This window comes from Hemitrygon akajei, unplaced genomic scaffold, assembly GCF_048418815.1.
Source record: "Hemitrygon akajei unplaced genomic scaffold, sHemAka1.3 Scf000033, whole genome shotgun sequence".
NCBI lineage: Eukaryota > Metazoa > Chordata > Chondrichthyes > Myliobatiformes > Dasyatidae > Hemitrygon > Hemitrygon akajei.
This window is the reverse complement of record NW_027331919.1, coordinates 934,214-954,069: the sequence shown is the minus strand read 5'-3', so window position 1 is coordinate 954,069 and position 19,856 is coordinate 934,214.

The following is a 19,856-nucleotide window of genomic DNA, read 5'->3' as shown; positions in this document are numbered from 1 at the left end:
AAACAGTATTTAGTGAAAGATGGGAGGGCTTATCAATTTCATGCTATAAGGAGGAGAGTCTCGCATGAGAGAAGGCACAAAACTGTTGGCAAATGTGTTTTTCATTTTATTTATTGTTTCGTTTATAATTACAGTTAGAAAGAGCAGTAAGCATGTCTGACAGGAGAGTTGACTGCTTGCCTTGCGGGTTGTGGGAGGCATGGAGACCTCCAGAGTCCCTGACAACTTCACCTGTCAGAAGGTCATCCAGCAGCACCTTCAAACACTCTGCGTTGCAGAGATGAAACTGGAACTGGATGTACTCGGGATCATTCGGGAAGCTGAGCGGGTAACAGGGAGGATATATAGAGATGCATTTACAGCCAAGGTGTAGGATACTGGAAACTGGGTGACAGAGAGGAAGCTAAAGGGGTTAAACGGCCAGAGCCAGTGCAGAGACCCCTTGTGGCGAATCCGCTCAATAACAGGTAGACCACTTTGGATACTTCTGGATGGGAGGAGAGAGGAGCAAATGACCAAGCAGGGGAAAGTCTCACCGGTCAGGTCTCTGGCACTGACTATCGTTCTGTGACTCAGAAAGGAATGGGGTGAGATGTGGTGAGCTGTATCGATATAGTGTTCATTGTTCGAGGAACAGAATAGAGGTGCTGTGGACGAGAACGAGATTCCTCGGTGGTATGTGGTCCCCAGATTTACAACGATGTGGCCTGTATTGGGGAGCATGCCTTATGAGTTTGAGTGAACTCGACCTTTTCTCCTTGGAGGGATGGGAGGATGAGTGGTGAACTGATAGATGTGTACAAGATAATGAGAGACATTGATCGTGTGGATAGACAGAGGCATTTCCCAGGGCTGAAATGGCGAGCAGAAAAGAGCATTGTTTTATGGTGCTTGGAAGTAGGTACAGAGGAGGTGTCAGGGTCATTTTGTATGCAGAGAGTGGCGAGTGCGTGGAATGGACTACCGGAGGCGGTGGTGGAGGCGGAAACGATAGGGTATTTTGTGATACTCCTGGATAGGTACAAGGAGCTTGGTATAATAGAGGTCTATGGGTAATGCCTAGGTAGATCAAAGTTAAGGACATGTTCGGCACAGCTTTGTGGGCCGAAAGGCCTGTGTTGTGCTGTAGGTTTTCTATGTTTCTGTGTTATGGGCACCGGTATATAGGAAAGAAGAGGGATCTGGTTCTGCAAACTTATGTATGTGCAGGCGTGCCCAAAATTATAAAGAACATTCAGTTTAACATGTGGCTAAAGAGTTAGAGTTGGAAAGAGGTCTTCATTTATCTGAATCACTGTGCTGTCTTCCACGGAAGGTGCGACCTCTACCGACGAGGCGGTTTCATTTCATTTCGTTTCAACTCAATTTGTTTTATTATAATTCTGTCACACAGAAATGCCCATGAATACAGCCAGGATCAAGCAGCTAAGCACAATAGAAACAGTCACACACGGCACAAAGCACACAGTTGAAGTCAGAAGTTTACGTACACCTTAGCCAAATGCATTTTTACTCAGTTTTTCCCAATTCCTGACATTTAATCCTGGGAAACATCCCCTGTCTTAGTTCAGTTAGGATCACTACTTTAATTTAAGAATGCAGAATGTCAGAATAATGGTAGAGAGAGTGATTTATTTCAGCTTTTATTTCTTTCATCACATTCCCAGTGGGTTACAAGCTCATATACACTTCGGGTGAAGTCATTAAACCTTATTGTTTAAGCACTCCACAGATTTCATATTCGCATACTATAGTTTAGGCACGACGTTCAGATCATTTAATTTTTGCATATAAACACATAAGAATTACAGCACAAAAAATAGAGAAGTTAACCATATAACCATATAACCATTACAGCAAGGAAACAGGCCATCTCGGCCGTTCTAGTCTGTGCTGAACACTTACTCTCCCCTACTCCCACTGGCCCGCACTCACCCCATAACACTCCATTCATTTCCGGTCCATATACCTATCCAATTTTACTTTAAATGACAATACCGAACCTGCCTCTACCACTTCAACTGGCAGCTCGTTCCGCACAGCTACCACTCTCTGATTAAAGTAATTCCCCCTCGTGTTACCCTTAAACTTTTGCGCCCTAACGATCAACTCATGTCCTCTTGTTTGAATCTCCCCTGCTCTCAATGGAAAAAGCCTATCCATGTGAACTCTATCTATCCCCTCATTAGTTTAAATAGCTCTATCAAGTTCCCCCTCAACCTCCAACGCTCCAAAAAAAATAAAGACCTAACTTGTTCAATCCTTCCCTGTAACTTAGGTGCTGAAACCCAGGTAACATTCTAGTAAATCTCCTCTGTACTCTCTCTATTTTATTGACATCTTTTCTATAATTCAGTGACCAGAAATGTACGTAATACTCCACATTCAGTTTTACAAATGCCTTGTAAAATTTTAACATTACATCCCAACTCCTATATTCAATGCTCTGATTTATAAAGGCCAGCACACCAAAAGCCTTCTTCACCAGCCTACCCACATGAGATTCCACCTTCAGGGAATTATGCACCATTATTCCTAGATCACTGCTCTACTGCATTCTTCAATGCCCTACCATTTGACATGTATGCCCTATTTGGATTATTCCCACCAAAGTGTACCACCTCACACTTATCAGCATTAAACTCCATCTGCCATCGTTCAGCCCACTCTTCTAACTGGCCTAAACCTGTCTGCAAGACTTTTAAAATTATTTCATTATCATCAACGCCTCCTATCTTAGTATCATCTGCATACTTACTAATCCAATTTGCCACCCCATCATCCAGATCATTAATATATATGACAAAAAACACTGGACCCATAACAGATCCCGGAGGCACACCACTAGTCTACGGCTTCCAACCTGACAAACAGTTATCCACCACTACTCTCTGGCTTCTTCCCTCCATCCACTGCGGAATCCATTTTACTTCTTCAATATTAATACCGAACGATTGAACCTTCCTAACTAACCTTCCGTGCGGACCCTTGTCAAAGGCCTTACTGAAGTCCATATAGAAAACATCCACTGCTTTACCCTCGTCAACTTTCCTCGGAACCTCTTCAAATAATCCAATAAGATTTGTCTAACATGACCATCCACGCACAAATCCATGCTGACTGTTTCAAATCAGACTCTGTCTATCCAGATAATTATATATACCATCTCTAAGAATACTTTCCATTAATTTACCCATCACTGATGTCAAAATGACAGGCCTATAATTGTCAGGTTTACTCTTAGAACCCTTTATAAACAATGGAGCCACATGAGCAATACGCCAATCCTCCGGCTCTATCCCCGTTTCTGATGACATTTGAAATATTTCTGTCTGACCCGGAGATTTATCCGCTTTTATATTCCTTAAAAGTGCCAGTACTTCCTCCTCTTTAATTGTCATAGTTTCCATAACTTCCCTACTTGTTTCCCTTACCTTACACAATTCAATATCCTTCTCCTTAGTGAATACCGATGAAAATACATTGTTCAAAATCTCCCCCCTCGCTTTCGGCTCCACAAATAACAGTCCACTGTAATTCTCTAATGGACGAATTTATCCCTCACTATCCTTTTGCTATTAATATAACTTTAGAAACCCTTCGGATTTATTTTCACCTTACTTGCCCATGCAACCTCGTATCTTCTGTTAGCTTTTCTAATTTCTTTCTTAAGATTCTTTTTTATTTCTTAATATTCCTCGAACACCTCATTTACTCCATCCAACCTATATTTATTGTAGCTCTCTCTCTTTTTCCGAACCAAGATTCCAAGAGCCCTTGAAAAACATGCCTCTCTCAAACTTTTGAACTTTCCTTTCAACTTGACAGGATCATAAAGGTTCTTTACGCTATAAGTTCTCCTTTAAATGACCTCCATTTCTCTATAACATCTTTCCCATAAGACAAATTGTCCCATTCCACTCCTTCTAAATCCTTTCGCATCTCCTCAACGTTAGCCTTTCTCCGATCAAAAATCTCAATCCTGTCCCCAGTCCTGTGCTACTCCATAATTTTATTGAAACTAATGGTATTGTGATCACTGAACCCGAAGTGTCCCCAGATCATACCTCCGTCACCTGACCTATCTCATTCCCTGACAGGAGATCCAACACTGTCCCTTCTCTAGTTGGCACCTCGATGTATTGCTGCAGAAAAATATCCTGCACACATTTTACACGCTCCAAACCATCCAGCCCTTTTACAGAATGTGCCTTCCAGTCTACGTGTGGAAAATTAAAATTTCCCACAATAACAACCTTGTACTTACTACAAATATCTGCTATGTCCTGAAAAATGTGCTTCTCCCGTTCTCGGTCCCCATTAGCTGGTCTATAATACACCTCTATAAGTGTTAATATACCTTTTCCATTCCTTAATTCCACCCAAATAGGCTCCCTGCACGAGCCCTCTAATCTATCCTGCCAAAGCACCGCTGTAATATTTTTTCTGCGGAGCAACACCTCTCCCTCCTGCGCCCTAGATTCTATCACACATGAAGCAACGAAATCCAGGAATATTTAGTTGCCAATCACACCCCTCCTGCAACCATGTTTCACTAATAGCCACATCATATTTCCAGGTATCAATCCATGCTCTAAGCTCATCTACCTTTCTAACAAAGCTCCTTGCATTAAAATAGATGTATTTAAGAATCTCTTCACCTCTTGCTCTCTGTTTATCCCTAACGGTGCAAACAAATATATTATCTTTTTTCTTCCTTCTCCCCTAGATCTTCGGTCTGAGCGCTCCACTTCTCTGTCACCTGCCTATCCTCCCTCACATTCTGTCTACTAGTTTTCTCTATTTGTGAGCTAACCTCCTCTCTCCTAGTCTCTTCAATTTGATTCCCACCCCCCAACCATTCTAGTTTAAAGTCTCCTCAGTTTTTAAGAACTGGAGCATGTTTTTAAGAACTGAGGAAATGACTGTGCTGAACGCTGAGCTATGACCAATAAACCGCAGCGTGACGTAACTATTGCTGTTGTGCAATGGTCCAGGGCCCGGTGGAGGGAAAAGAAGATTGCACCCGTGGTGGACCTGTCGTGGAGAGACACAATGTGCAGCTGGTCAACGTTCTGGGCTCTCTATAGATCCTCTGAGATGCTAACATCCGGGATATTGAAATAATTCGACGGCTTGCCGGGTGACAGACAGGACTTATAGAGAGGCGGGTACACCCAAGGTGGAGGACACAGGAAACTGGGTGACAGCGTTGCAGAGGAAGGCGGTTAATGAGCCAGTGCAGAGTACCCCTGTTGCCATCCTCATTAGTAGAATGTAGAACAGTTTTGATACAGTCGCGCAAACGAGCTAACAGAGAGAGCCTGAAGAGCGGGTATGGGGTGTGGGCGAAGCCTCATTGAAACCTACCGAATGCTGAAAGGACAAGACAGGGTGGATACGGCAGGTCGATTCCTTTGGTGGGGTGTGCAGAACTACTGTAAACACCCTCAGAATTGAGGGGCACCCTCTCAGAACAGAGGTAGGGAGGATTTTTTTCTTTAGCCAGGGAATCGTGATTCTGTGGAATGTTCTGCCACAGACTTGAGGAGGCCAAATTTCAGGGATTATTAAAGCCAGTTTTTGATCGTTGCTTTATCTTCTCCTAATCTGGAATTGAATGTGACGTTGTATTTGCCTTCCTCACCACCTACTCCACCTGTAACTTAATTTTGAGGGAATCCTACACGAGGACACCCAAATCCCTTTTCTCCGTAGACTGCTGAATTTTCTCTACATTTAGAAAATAGACTACACCTTTATTTCTGCTACCAAATTGCATGACAGTGCCCCTCCAGACACGGTATCCCATCAGCCACTTGTTTGACTATTTTCCTAATATGTATAAACCCCTCTGTAGCCTGTCTGCTATTTCAACACTGTTTGTTGATCGGAAATCTTATGGCCGATTTACACTGAGTGTGGTTTCCCGATGAGGAAGTAAAACATTCTGTTGCAGAGGGAGATGTTCAACCCGGGATGTGGAGCTTGTTGATAAGAACTGAGGAAATGACTGTGCTGAACGCTGAGCTGTTCCCAGTAAACCGCAGCCTGACGTAGGTATTGCAATTGTCCAGATGGTCCAAGGCCTAGTGGGGAGACTGTCTGACCGTGTTCCAATTAGCTACCAATGGCATGGGTAGGGTAAGTGAGGAGGGGATACAGGGAGTTAGTTTAAAGGGCAGGATCGCCAATAATGCTACCGTGCACGTGCTAGTCAGGCAAGTACCAGGAAGGTAATACAGTTTACACTCATGGGTTTCAGTTAGTTACAGAGAGATGGGAGACAGAGATCCAGAACAACTATTCGAGAGGTTGTGGAGACAGATGGTGGTAAGAACTCACACAAAGGTGGCAATCAGATGGTTGAGATCAGTGCAGATACTGTCCTGGTCTACATTGAAGGATCTGCATTGGCTGAAAATAGATGAGGAAACTGAGGCAATACACATTGCCCAAACAGAGGTAATGTTTACTGAGGAGAGGCTGTTGAGGGGCAACATTGCAGTCAATTGGCTGAGTTGCAGCGTACAATGTCGACCCCATCGAAGCGGATGAATAGAGGAGTGAAGGTGATGAATTTTAATGTGCGGAGTATAATGGACAAAGCGGTGTTTCAGTGACAGGAGGCAAAGAGTGGGAATGAGCGGAGACTATTTGTTTGGCTGCCGGTGGCTCATCACTTTCCACTGGAGTCTGGGTTGGGACCAATACTTTTTACCTTGTATGACAATCATTTCGATGATCGAACTGATCGCGTTGTTGCGAAGTTTGCAGAGGATTTGAAGATAGGTGGAGGGGCAGGCTGCTTTCAGTAAGCCGAGAGCATAGGGCCTCTTCTTTAGATGGAGAGAAAATTCGGAAAAAAAATCTAAGGCTGAATGGGATTCCATAAACGTCAATTTGCAGTTTGAAGAAGGTAAATAGAACATCAGAATTCATTTCAAGAGGGCTAGAATATAAAAGAAAGGAGACTTCACAAAGTATTGATGAGAACTCACGTAGAGTATTGTGAACGGTTGTTGGCGCTTTATTTAGTAAAGGATGTACTGAAGCTGAAGAGGGTTCTAAGGAGAGCAAGAGATTGATTCCATAAAAATCGTTTGATGACTCTGGGCCTACATCGGGATTAAGAAAATGAGTTGTGACTTCATCGAAAACTCTCGAGTGGTGAAAGGCTTTGCTCGAGAGGATGTGGAGAGGATTTTCCCGCTGGTGGGAGAGTGAAAGAACAGAGGATACATCTCAAAATAGAGAGGCACCCTCAAGGCATCCCTTATTCTCTGATTTCCAGTGCACACAGGCCCGGATCCGTGAGAGGTTCCCCGTATAACAAGTCTTTCAATTACCGAATGATTATTGTGCACCTCCAGTGAACCCTCTCCAGTGTAAGCGCATCCTTTCCTCGATCAGGGGCCCGAAAATACTCACAGCACATAAACTGGGCCTCACCTGTGCATCATCCAGTCTTAAAATTACGTCCTTGCTTATATATTCCCGTCCTCCGAAGTACAACTAACATCACATTTTCCTTCCTCAGTGCCGACTGAACCTGCAAATAAATCCTAACGGAATCCTGCACGAGGTCCCTTTGCCCCGTAGATATTTCTCCATTCAGAAAATAGTCAACACTTATATTTTTTTGCTATCAAAGTGCATGGCCATACACTCTCCAACACAGTAATCTATCTGCTGCACATTTGTCCATTTTCGTAACGTGTCCTTATGTAGCCTCTCTGCTACTTCAAAATTGGTGATGTTATTACTGGTCTACACTGACTGTGGTTCCCAAATGAGAACGTCAAACATACTGTACCAGACGGAGACAACCCCTTAACCATCCGTTGGTTTAGACGGGAAAAGTATCTAAAGTGTGTCCAGGACGAATTCCTGTCACAGTATCTTCCCAGGCCGAAAAGCGGGAATACCATACTAGATTTTAGTATTAGGTAACGGACCCGGTCAGACCACAGATCTCTCAGTGGGTGAGCATCTGGGAGACAGTGACCACCTCTCTCTGGCATTTAGCATTAACATGGAAATGGTTAGAATCAGAGAGGACAGGATATTTTTTAATTGGAGAAGGGCAAATTATGAGGCTATAAGCCGAGAACTTGGAGGTGTGAATTAGGGTGATGTTATTGCAGGGAAATATACAATGGACATGTGGTCAATGTTTAGGAATCAGGATATTAGGGATAAATTTGTCCCGGTGAGGAAGATAAAGAATGATAAGGTGAAGGAACCACGGGTGACAAGTGAGGTGGAAAGTCTAGTCAGGTAGAACAAGGCTGTATAATGAGGTTTAGGAAGCAAGGATCATATTGGGCTATTGAGGAATATAGGATAACAAGCAAAGAGCTTAAGAAGGGGCTGAGGAGAGTAGGAAATGGCTATGAGAAAGCCTTGCCGAGAAGGGTAAAGGAAAAATCCCAATCCATCCTTCAATTATGTAAAGAGCAAAAGTATGATAGGAGTGAAAGTAGGACCGATTTGAGAAAGTGCGAAGGTGTACTTGGAGGTTGTGGAAGTCAGCGAGATACTCAATAAATAATTCTCATCGGTATTTACCAATGAGAGATAACTTGATGACGGAGAGGAAAATATGAGTGAGGTTAATGTTCTGGAGCATGTTGGTTCTGGATCCCTACTTTTCGTGATTTTTATTAACCTCCTGGATATGGCGCTAGAAGGGTGGGTTGGCAAGTTAGCAGACGACGCAGAAGTTTGTGGTGCTGTGGATAGTGTGGAGGATTGTCGAAGATTGCAGAGAGACATTGATAGGATGCAGAAGTGGGCTGAGAGGTGGCAGATGGAGTTCAACCCGGAGAAGAGTGAAGTGGTACACTTTGGAAGGACAAACTCCAAAGCAGAGTACAAAGTAAATGGCAGGATACTTGGTAGTGTGGAGGAGCAGAGGGATCTGGGGGTACATATCCCCAGATCCCAGAAAGTTGCCTTAAAGGTAGATAGGGTCCTTAAGAAAGTTTATGGTGTGTTAGCTTTCATAAGCCGAGGGATAGAATTTAAGGTTTGCGAGGTAATGATGGAGCTCTATAAATCTCTGGTTAGGCCACACTTGGAGTACTGTGTCCAGTTCTGGTCGCCTCACTATAGGAAGGATGTGGAAGCATTTGAGATGGTAGAGAGGAGACTTGCAAGGATGCTGCCTGGTTTAGAGAATATGCATTATGATCAGAGAGTAAAGGAGATAGGGCTTTACTCTTTGGAGAGAAGGAGGATGAGAGGAGACATGATAGAGCTATACAAGATATAAAAGGAATAGATAGAGTGGACAGTCAGCACCTCTACCCCAGGGCACAACTGCTCAATACATGAGGACATGGCTTTAAGGTAATGGCAGCGAAGTTCAAGGGGGATATTGGAGGAAGGATTTTTTACTCAGAGCGTGGTTGGTGCGCGGAATGCACTGCCTGAGTCAGTGGTGGAGGCAGATACACTAGTGAAATTTAGGAGACTACGAGACAGGAATTTAATGTGGGGGTTGGTTATATGGAAAGCAGTGTTTAAGGGCCTGTACTGTGTATTCTATGTTCAATGTTATTTATACGGGCCCAATTTACACTGTGAATTTTGGGCAATAGCCAAAAGCCAAATATACACAGTGAGATATTTCAAGAATCACTTGTTAAATATCAGACAGTCTACGAATGCTTCCGGTCGGTGCACAAAATTAGAACAGCACGCCTGCAATCAGTTCCTCTTTTACCAAGACAGTGCCGGACAACGTTTACCAATACCTCATTCTCGGTATGAAATGCTGCTAGCTTTTGTTAGCTCCCACAAGCAAGGCAGTGTCTGCATCTTATCCTCTGACCTTCGTTAACTCAATCTTCAGCTAGTCAAGCTTGGCAACAACGTTTAGCTTTTCCACAATAAAACAAAGCAACTTATCATTAAAAACAGAAGATTTAGGAGCAGAATTAGACCGTTTGGCCCATTGAATCTGCTCCAACATTTCATAACATAAGAACATAAGAGATTGGAGCAGGAGTAGGCCCATCGGCCCCTCAAGCCTGCTCCGCCATTCAACAAGATCATGGCTGATCCAATCTTAACTCTAGTTTTCACCGAATCCCACAAGGCAACAGTGCCAACCAACAGGGCACCATGCCGCCCATTTTATTTTATTATTCATCACGCCCAAACCCATGTGATCACCCGGGGGAAAAAAACTGAGTTGCCAATTGAGGAGAAAAAATCTGGAAAATTCCTCTCCGACCCATCCAGGCTATCGAAAACGGGTCCAGGAGATCACATGGCTGATCTAAACCTAGTCTCATGTCCACTTATCTGCTCGCTCACCATATCCTCTAATGCCATTTTTATCCAGGAAAATATCTATCTCCGTTTTGAATTTATTGAGTGTAGTAGCTTCCACAGCTCTCTGGGGTAGTAAATTCCACAGCCCCACTACCCTCTGAGTGAAGAAATTTCTCCGCATCTCAGTCCTGGAACGGCATCCCCTTATTTTAAGATTATGCCCCCTTGTCCTAGTTTCACCCATCGTGGCTGATCTAATCTACTTTTCAACTTCAATCCCCTGCCTTCTTCCTATATTCATTCAATCACTCACCAATCAAGAACCTCTGCCATAAATGTACGGGAAATTTAAATAAATAAATAAATAAACAAACAAATAAATAAATAAATAAATAAATAAATAAATAAATAGATAGATAGGTAGATAGATAAACCCTGGCCTCCATGGCCGCCTCTAGCAATGATATCCACAGATTCACCACTCTCTGGCTAAAGAGAATTTTCCTCCTCTCCGTTCTAAAAAGACACGCTGCTCCTCTAAGTCCTTGTCCTTTGGTCTCCGACTCCCCAACCACAGAAACTTCCTCTGCATCCACTGGATCAAGTCTTTTGATTATTCGATAGATTTCAATGCGGTCGCCCCGTTGCTTCTAAATTCCAGTGAGTACTGGCCTGGAGATACCGAGAACTTCTCATATGACACTTTTCAATCATGGACTAATTTTTGTGAAACTTCTTTGAACCCTCTCCAGTTTGAGCACAACCTTCCTAATATAACACATACAAACAAGCTGGATGAACTCAGCAGGTCGGGCAGCATCCGGTGAAATGAGCAGTCAACGTTTCGGGCCGAAACCCTTCGTCAGGACGAAAGAAGGAAGGGGTAGGGGCCACATAAAGAAGGTGGGGGGAGGGTGGAAAACCAATCAGAGGAATGATGAAGGTTTGGGGGAGGGGAAGCAGGGAGGGGATAGGCAGGACAGGTGAAGAAGAAATCTAAGGGGAAAGCACTATGTCTAGTAGAAGAAGGCAGAATCATAACAGAGGTGATAGGCAGCTTGAAGAGGAGACATAGTGAATGTGAGATGGGGGAAGGGAGAGGGAGAGAATATGGATATGTCCATGCCGATATGCCTATACATGGCCTCCTCTACTGCCATGATGAGGCCAAACTCAGGTTGGAGGAGCAACACCTCATATACCGACTGGGAAATCTCCAGCCCCTTGGTATGAACATCGAATTATCCAACTTTCGCTAATTCCCTTCTTCTCCCTTCCCCCCTTCCCACGTTCACTCTGTCTCCTCTTCTACCTGCCTATCACCTCTCTCACGATTCTGCCTTCTTCTACTACCTATAGTGCTTTCCCCTTAGATTTCCTCTTCACCTCTCCAGCCTATCCCCTCCCAGCTTCCCCTCCCCCACCCCTTGATCTTTCCTTTGATTGGTGTTCCACCCTCTCCGCACCTTCTCTATGGTGTCCCTGCCCCCTCCTCCTTCAGTTCTGACGAAGGGTCTCGGCCCGAAACGTTGACTGCTCATTTCAACGGATGCTGCCCGACCTACTGAGTTCATCCAGCTTGTCTTTTTGTGTTGATTTGACCACAGCATCTGCAGCATACGTTGTGTTTACTTTCTAATATAAGACGACCAAAACTGTTCACAATACTCCAGGTGAGGCTGAAGAGGGTTCTAAGGAGAGTCAAGAGATTGAATCCATAAAAATCGTTTGATAACTCTGGGCCTACACCTGATTAAGTAAATGAGTTGTGACTTCATCGAAACCTCGCTGAAAGTGATAGGCTTTGTTCGGGTGGATGTGGAGAGAATTTCCCCGCTGGTGGGAGAGTGAGAGAGGATACATCTCAGAATAGAAAACCGTCCCTTATGAACGCCCTGTTCTCTGAATTCCAGTGAGTGCAGGCCCAGAGCCGTGAAAGGTTCTCCGCGTGTCAGAACTTTCAATCGCCAAATAATTATTGTGCAACTTCTGTGAACCGTCTCCAATGTAAGGGCATCTGTTCCTCGATCAGGGGCACGAAAATGCTCACAGCACTGAAACGGAGCCTCACCTGTGCCTTATAACGTCTGAAAATTGCATCCTTGCTAATATATTCTAGTCCTCCGAAATGAAAACTAACATCACGTTTGCTTTCCTCACGGCCGACTGAACCTGAAAATTAACCCTCAAGGAGTCATGCTCGAGGTCCCTTTGCACGTAGGTATTTTTCCATTTAGAAAATAATCGACACTTATAGTTTTCTACCAACGTGTATATCCATACACTCTCCAACGCTGTAATCTATCTGCTGCACATTTGCACATTTCGCTGTTCTTTCTAAGTCCTTCTGTAGCCTCTTTGCTACTTCAAAACTGCCTCTAGATCGGTAATGTTATTACTGGTCTACACTGACTGTGGTTCCCCGATGAGAAAGTCAAACATACTGTTGCAGACGGAAGTAACCCCTTAACCGTCCGTTGGTTTAGACGGGGCAGAGTTTCTTTGCTGTTCCCAGGACGGATTCATGTCACAGTATGTTGACAGGCCGAGGAGGGGGAATGTTATTCTAGATCTAGTATTAGGTAACGGACCGGATCAGATGAGATCACAGATCTGTCAGTGGGTGAGGGTCTGGAGGACAGTAATCACCGCTCCCTGGCCTTTAGCATTAACATGGAAATGGATAGAATCAGAGAGGACAGGATTTTTTTTTTAATTTGGGAAGGTCAAATTATGAGGCAATAAGGCTAGAACTTGCAGATGTGAATTGGAGTGATGTTATTACAGGGAAATATACTTTGGACATGTGGTCGATGTTTCAGGATATTAGGGATAAATTTGTCCCGGTGAGGAAGATAAAGAATGGTATGGTGAAGGAACCATGGGTGACAATTGAGGTGGAAAATCTAGTCAGGTAGAAGAAGGAGCATTCATGAGGTTTAGGACGCAAGGATCAGATGGGTCTATTGAGGAATATAGGGGAGCAAGCAAGGAGATTAATAAGGGGCTGAGGAGAGCAGGAAGGGGGCATGAGATAACGGTGGGAAGATCTGCCTGTTTACTCTCACCTAGTCCCATCTACCTGCACTCAGCCCATAACCCTTCATCCTTTTCCTGTCCATATAACTGTCTATTTTTTTTAAAGAAAAAATCGAATCTGCCTCTACCACTTCTACTGGAAGCTCGTTCCACGCAGCTACTACTTTCTGAGTTTACCCTTGTGTTACAACTAAACATTTGCCCCTAAACTCTCAACTCATGTCCCCTTGAATGAATCTCCAGTACTATCAACAGAAAAAGCCTATGCACGTCAACTTTATCTGTCCCTCTCATAATTTTAAACATTTCTATCTAGTCCCCTCTCAACCTTCTACGCTCCAAAGAATAAAGACCTAACTTGTTCAACCATTCTCTTTAACTATGGTGCTGAAAAGCAGGTGGCATTTAGTAAATCTCCTCTGTGCTCTCTCTATTTTGTTGACATCTACCCTATAATTCGGTGACTAGAAATATACACAAAAGTCCAGATGTGGCCTCACAAATACCTTGTACAATTTCAACATTACATCCCTACTCCTATACCCAATGTTCTGATTTATAAAGGTCAGCATACCAAAAGCGTTCTTCACCACCCTATCCACATGAGATTCCACCCTCAGGGAACTATACACTATTATTCCTAGATCACTCTATTCTACTGCATTCCTCAATGCCCTACCATTTAGCATGTATGTCTTATTTTGATTAGTCCTACCAAAATAAAGCACCTCACACTTAACAGCATTAAATTCCATCTGCCACCTTTCAGCCCACTCTTCTAAATGGCCTAAATCCCTCTGCAAGCTTCCAAAACCTACTTCATTATTTACAACGCCACCTGTCTTAGTATCATCTGCATACTTACTAATCCAATTTAAAACCCCATCATCAAAATCATTAATGAATATCAGAAACAATATTCGATCCAGTACTGAGCTCAGAGGCCTCCAACCTGACAAACAGTTATCCACCAATCCATGGCTTCTCCCATCCAGCCACTGTTGAATCCTTTTTACTACTTCAATATTAATACCAAACGATTGAACCTTCCTAACTATCTTTCCGTGTGAAATCTTGTCAAAGGCATTACTGAAGTCCATACAGACAACATCCACTGTTTTACCCTCGTCAACTTTCCTAGTAACCTCTTCAAAAAATTCACTATGTTTTGTCAAACATGACCTTCCACACACAAATCCATCTTGACTGTTCTTATTCAGACACTGTCTATCCAGATAATTATAGATACCATCTCTAAGAATACTTTCCATTAATTTATCCACCACTGACGTCAAACTGACAGGCCGATAAATGCCAGGTTTACGCTCAGAAAACTTTTTAAACAATGGAACCGCATGCGCAATACGCCAATCCTCTGGAACCATCTTCGTTTCTCATGACATTTGAAATATTTCGCTCAGAGCCCCTGCTATTTCTACACTAGCTTCCCTCAAGGTCCTAGGGAATATCCTGCAGGACCCGGAGACTTATCCACTTTTATTATCCTTAAAAGCGCCAGTACTTACTCCTCTTCACTCATCATAGTTTCCATAACTACCTTACTTTTTTTCTCTTACCTTACACAATTCAATATATTTCTCCTTAGTGAATACCGAAGAAAAGGAATTTTTCAAAATCTGCCCCAGCTCTTTTGGCTCCAGACATAGCAGTCCACTCTGATTCTCTTAAGGGCCCAATTTTATCCCTCGCTATCCTTTCACTATTAATTTAACCGCAGAGACACTTTGGATTTATTTTCACCTGACTTGCCAAAGCAAACCCATATCTTCTTTTAGGTTTTCTAAATTATTTCTTAGGATTCTTTTTACATTCTTTATATTTCGCCAGCGCCTCATTTACTCAGTGCTGCCTATATTTATTGTAGAGATCTCTCTTTGTCCTAACCAAGTTTCCAATATCCCTTGAAAACCATGATTCTCTCAAACTTTTAACCATTCTTTTCAAACCAACAGGAACATAAAGATTCTGTACCCTCAAAATTACACCTTTAAATGACCTCCACTTCTCTATTACATCCTTCCCATAAAACAAATTGTCCCACTGCACTGCTCCTAAATCCTTTCGCATCTCCTCAACGTTACCCTTTCTCCAATAAAATATCTCAGCCCTTGGGTCCAGTCCTATCCTTCTCCTTAATTATATTGAAACTAATGACATTGTGATCACTGGACCCGAAGCGCTCCGCAACACGTATATCCTTCACCAGACCGATCTCATTCCCTAACAGGAGATCCAACACTGCCCCTTCTCTAGTTGGTACCTCTATGTATTGCTGCAGAAAAAAACCTATCCTGCACACATTTTACAAACTCTAAACCATCCAGCCCTTTTACAGAATGGGCTTCCCACTCTATTTGTGGAAAATTAAAATCTCCCTCAATCACAACCTTGTGCTTAGTACAGATTTCTGGTATGTCCTTCCAAATTTGTTCCTCCAATTCTCTCTCTCCAAGAGGTGGTCTATAATAAACCTCTGTAAGTGTTACTAGATCCTTCCCATTCATCAATTCCACCCAAATAGCCGGTCTAGACGAGCCTTCTAATCTATCTTGCCAAAGCATCGCTGTAATATTTTCTCTGACAAGCAATGCAACCCTCCCCCCTCTTGCCCCTCCGATTCTAGCAAACCTGAAACAACAAAATCCAGGAATATTTAGTGGCCATTCACACCCCTCCTGCACACATGTTTCACTGTTAGCTAAAACATCATATTTCCAGGTAACAATCCATGCCCTAAGCTCATCCACCTTTGCTGAAATGCTCCTAGCATTAAAATAGATGTATTTAAGACACTCTCCACCTCTTACCCTCTGTTTATCCCAAACGGTGAAAACAACTTTATTATATTTTTCTTCCTTCTCCCCTACATTTTCGGTCAGAGCGCTCCCCTTCTCTCTCACCAGCCTATCCTCCCTCACACATTGTCTACTAGCTTTCTCTATTTGTGAACTAACCTCCTCTCTCCTAATCTGTTCAATTTGGTTCCCACCCCCAACCATTCTATTTTAGTCTCCCCAGTTTTTAAGACCTGAAGAAATGATTGTGCTGAACGCTGAGCTATGGACAATAAACCGCAGCCTGACCTAACAATTGCTATTGTGCAATGCCCGAAAGCCCAGTGGAGAACAAATGAGATTGCACCCGTTGTGGACCTATCGTGGAGAGAGACAAAGTACAGGTCAACGTTCTGGGTCCTCTACAGATCCTTTGAGATGCTAACATATAATTAGAGGATTACCCGGTGACAGATAGGACTTATGGAGAGGTAGTTAAAACCAAGGTAGAGGACACAGAAAACGGTGACAGTAAGGCAGGGGAAAACGGTTAATGAGCCAGTGCAGAGTACCCCTGTTGTCATCCTCAGTAGTAGAATATATAACATTTTAGATATAGTCGCGCATACAGAGAGAGGTCACAGTGGTCGGCTGTTTGGCTGTGAGTCAGCCTCTTGACTCAGAAGGGAAGGGGGAAGAAGAGACACACTGTGGTGATAGGGGATTCGTTAGTTAGGGGAACAGACTGTAGGCTCGATGTGCCACAATCAGATTCCCGGATGGAATGATGACTCCCGCGTGCCAGTGTCCGGGATATCTCAAACCGAATCCTCAGCATTCGTAAGTGCGAGGGTCAAAAGCCAGAAGTCTTTTTACTGAAGAGGTATCATTAAATTAATTCTGTAATTTGTGAGGGAGAAGCATAAGTCACATGTATCAGTATCTCAATGGAATAATGGGATTTACAGAGGCATAGGAGTGCATCACTTGTGTAAGACTCCCGAAAGTTTAATTAATAGGTTGCGTCTGGGGTAGGAAGGCAAATGCAATGGAGGCATTTATTTCAAAGGGGAAATGATTAAAAAAAAGAACAAGGATATAACACTGAGGCTTTATAAGGAAACATTAAGGCCGCACTTGCAGTATTGGCAACTGATCTGGCCCCAAATCGCGTAAAGGATGTGTTAACATCGGAGAGAGTCCAGACGAGGTTCACCAGGATAATTCTGGAAATGAAGGGGTTAACCTATGGGGAGCGTTCGGCAAATTTAGGACAGTACGCATTGGAAGTTAGTGGAATGTGTGATGATAGAACCATAGAACATTACAGCATAGAAACAGGCCCTCCGGCCCTACTTGTCTGTGCCGAACCATTTTTCTGCCTGGTCCCACTGACCTGCACCTGGACCATATCCCTCCAAACCCCTCTCATCCATGTACCGGTTCAAGTTTTTCTTAAAAATTATAAGTGAGCCTGCATTTACCACTTCATCCGACAGCTCATTCCCTATTCCAACCATACTCTGTATGAAGAAACCACCCAACCCACCATGTTTCCTTTAATCTGTCTTCCTTCACTCTTAACCCATGTCCTCTGTTTTTTTTTCCTCTCTCCCTTGGCATCAGTGGAAAAAGCCTGCTTGCATTCACTCTATCTAAAGCCATCATAATTTTATACACCTCTTCAAATCTCCCCTCATTCTTCTACGCACCAGGGAATAAATTCTTAACCCATTCAAGCTTTTTCTGTAACTCAGTTTCTCAAGTCCCAGCGACATCCTTGTAAACATTCTCTGCACTATTTCAACCTTATTAATATCCTTCCTGTAATTAGGTGACCAAAACTGCACACAATACTCCAAATTCGGCTTCACCAATGTCTTATATAACTTCACTATAATATTCCAACTCTTGTACTCAAATAGTTTTATTTATAAAGGCCAATATACCAAAAGCTCTCTTTACTACCCTATCTACTTGTGACGCCACTTTTAGGGAATTATGTATCTGTATTCCCAGAACCCAGTGTTCTACTGCACTCCTCAGTGTCCGACCATTTACCTTATATGTTCTACCTTGGTTTGTCCTTCCAAAGTTTAATACCTCACACTTGTCTGTGTTAAACTCCACCTGACATTTTTCAGTCCTTTTTTCTAGCTGATCCAAATCCCTCTCTAAGCTTAGAAAACCTTGGTCACTGAACGACTACATCTCCAATCTTTGTATCATCAGCAAATTCGCAGATCCAATTTACCACTTTATCATCCATATCATTGATATAGATGACAAATAACAATGGACCCAGCAATGATCCCTGCGACACACCACTAGTCACAGGCCTCCTCTCAGGGAAGCAATCCTCCACTTCCTCTCTCTGGCTCCTCCCATTGAGCCAATGTCTAATCCAATTTACTAACTCACCATATATACCTAGTGTCTGTATCTTCCTAACTAACTTCCCATGCGGGACCTTGTCAAAGGCCTTACTGAAGTCCACGTAGACAACTTCCACTGACTTACCTTCATCCACTTTCCTGGTATTCTCCTCGAAAAACTCTAAAAGATTGTTTAAACAATATTATTTAACAATCAGTGATCTTGTTGAATCTGCCGAATGTTGAAAGGGTTAGGTACGGTGGGTGTGGAGAGGATGTTTCCTGTGGTGGGGATATACAGAACGTGAGGGCACATGCTCAAAATTACGGGGCGGCCTTTTAGAATGGAAGCAAAGAGGAGTGCGTGTTGCCAGAGAGAAGCGAATATGCGGGATGCTCTCCAACAAACCATGCTGAAGGGCAAGACCGTGAGTTGAGTTAGGCGGAACATGACAATTTTTTGATTGGTTAGAGCATCAAAAATACGGCGAGAAGGTCGGTTGAGTGGGATCCGGGATGAGCCATGAATAGAATAGCCAATCAGATCTGATGGGCTGAATAGCTTTATGTTTTGCAATGTCTTCTGGTCGTATCAACTGCAATGTCAGCAAATCCATTATTTACTAAGGCGACCAACATTGCCCGTAATACAACAAATGTGACCTCTCCAGTGCCTTGTCAAGCCTAGAAAATAAACCTTTACTCTTATACTCTGGTCATCTGGAAATGAATGCTAACATTGCATTTGTCTTCCTCACCACCGACTCCATCTGTAAATTAACCTCGAGGGAATCCCGCACCGGGACTCCCTGATCCCTTTGAGCCGTAGTTTGTTGTTTTAGAAAATTTCTTCTAGCAATTTGCATGACCATACACTTCCAGCACTGTATTCCATCAGGCAGTACTTTTTTCATTTTCCCTCTCTGTGTAAGGCCTGCAGCCTCTCTGCTAATTCAACACCACCTGTAGATCGGAAATGTTATGACCGATCTCCACGGACTGTGGGTTTCACGATGAGGATGTTAAACATTATTTTGCAGAGGGAGATGCAACGGCCCAGGATTTGGAGCTTGTTGATTAGAACTGAGGAAATGATTGTGCTGAACGCTGAGCTGTTGCCAATACACCGCAGCGTGACGTAAGCATTGCTACTGTCCAGATGGTCCAAGGCCCAGAGCAGCGCCAGTCAAATGGTGATCCTTGTGGGTATCAATGCCATGAATAGGACGTTTGAGGAGGGAGTCCTGGGAGTTAGGTTCTAAGTTAATGGGCAGGATGTTCGGGGTAATGGTCCGGGTTCGGACCAGTTGCGGAGGGATGTGAGTCAGATGGCCAGAACAGTTCATGGAAAATTTTTGGGGGC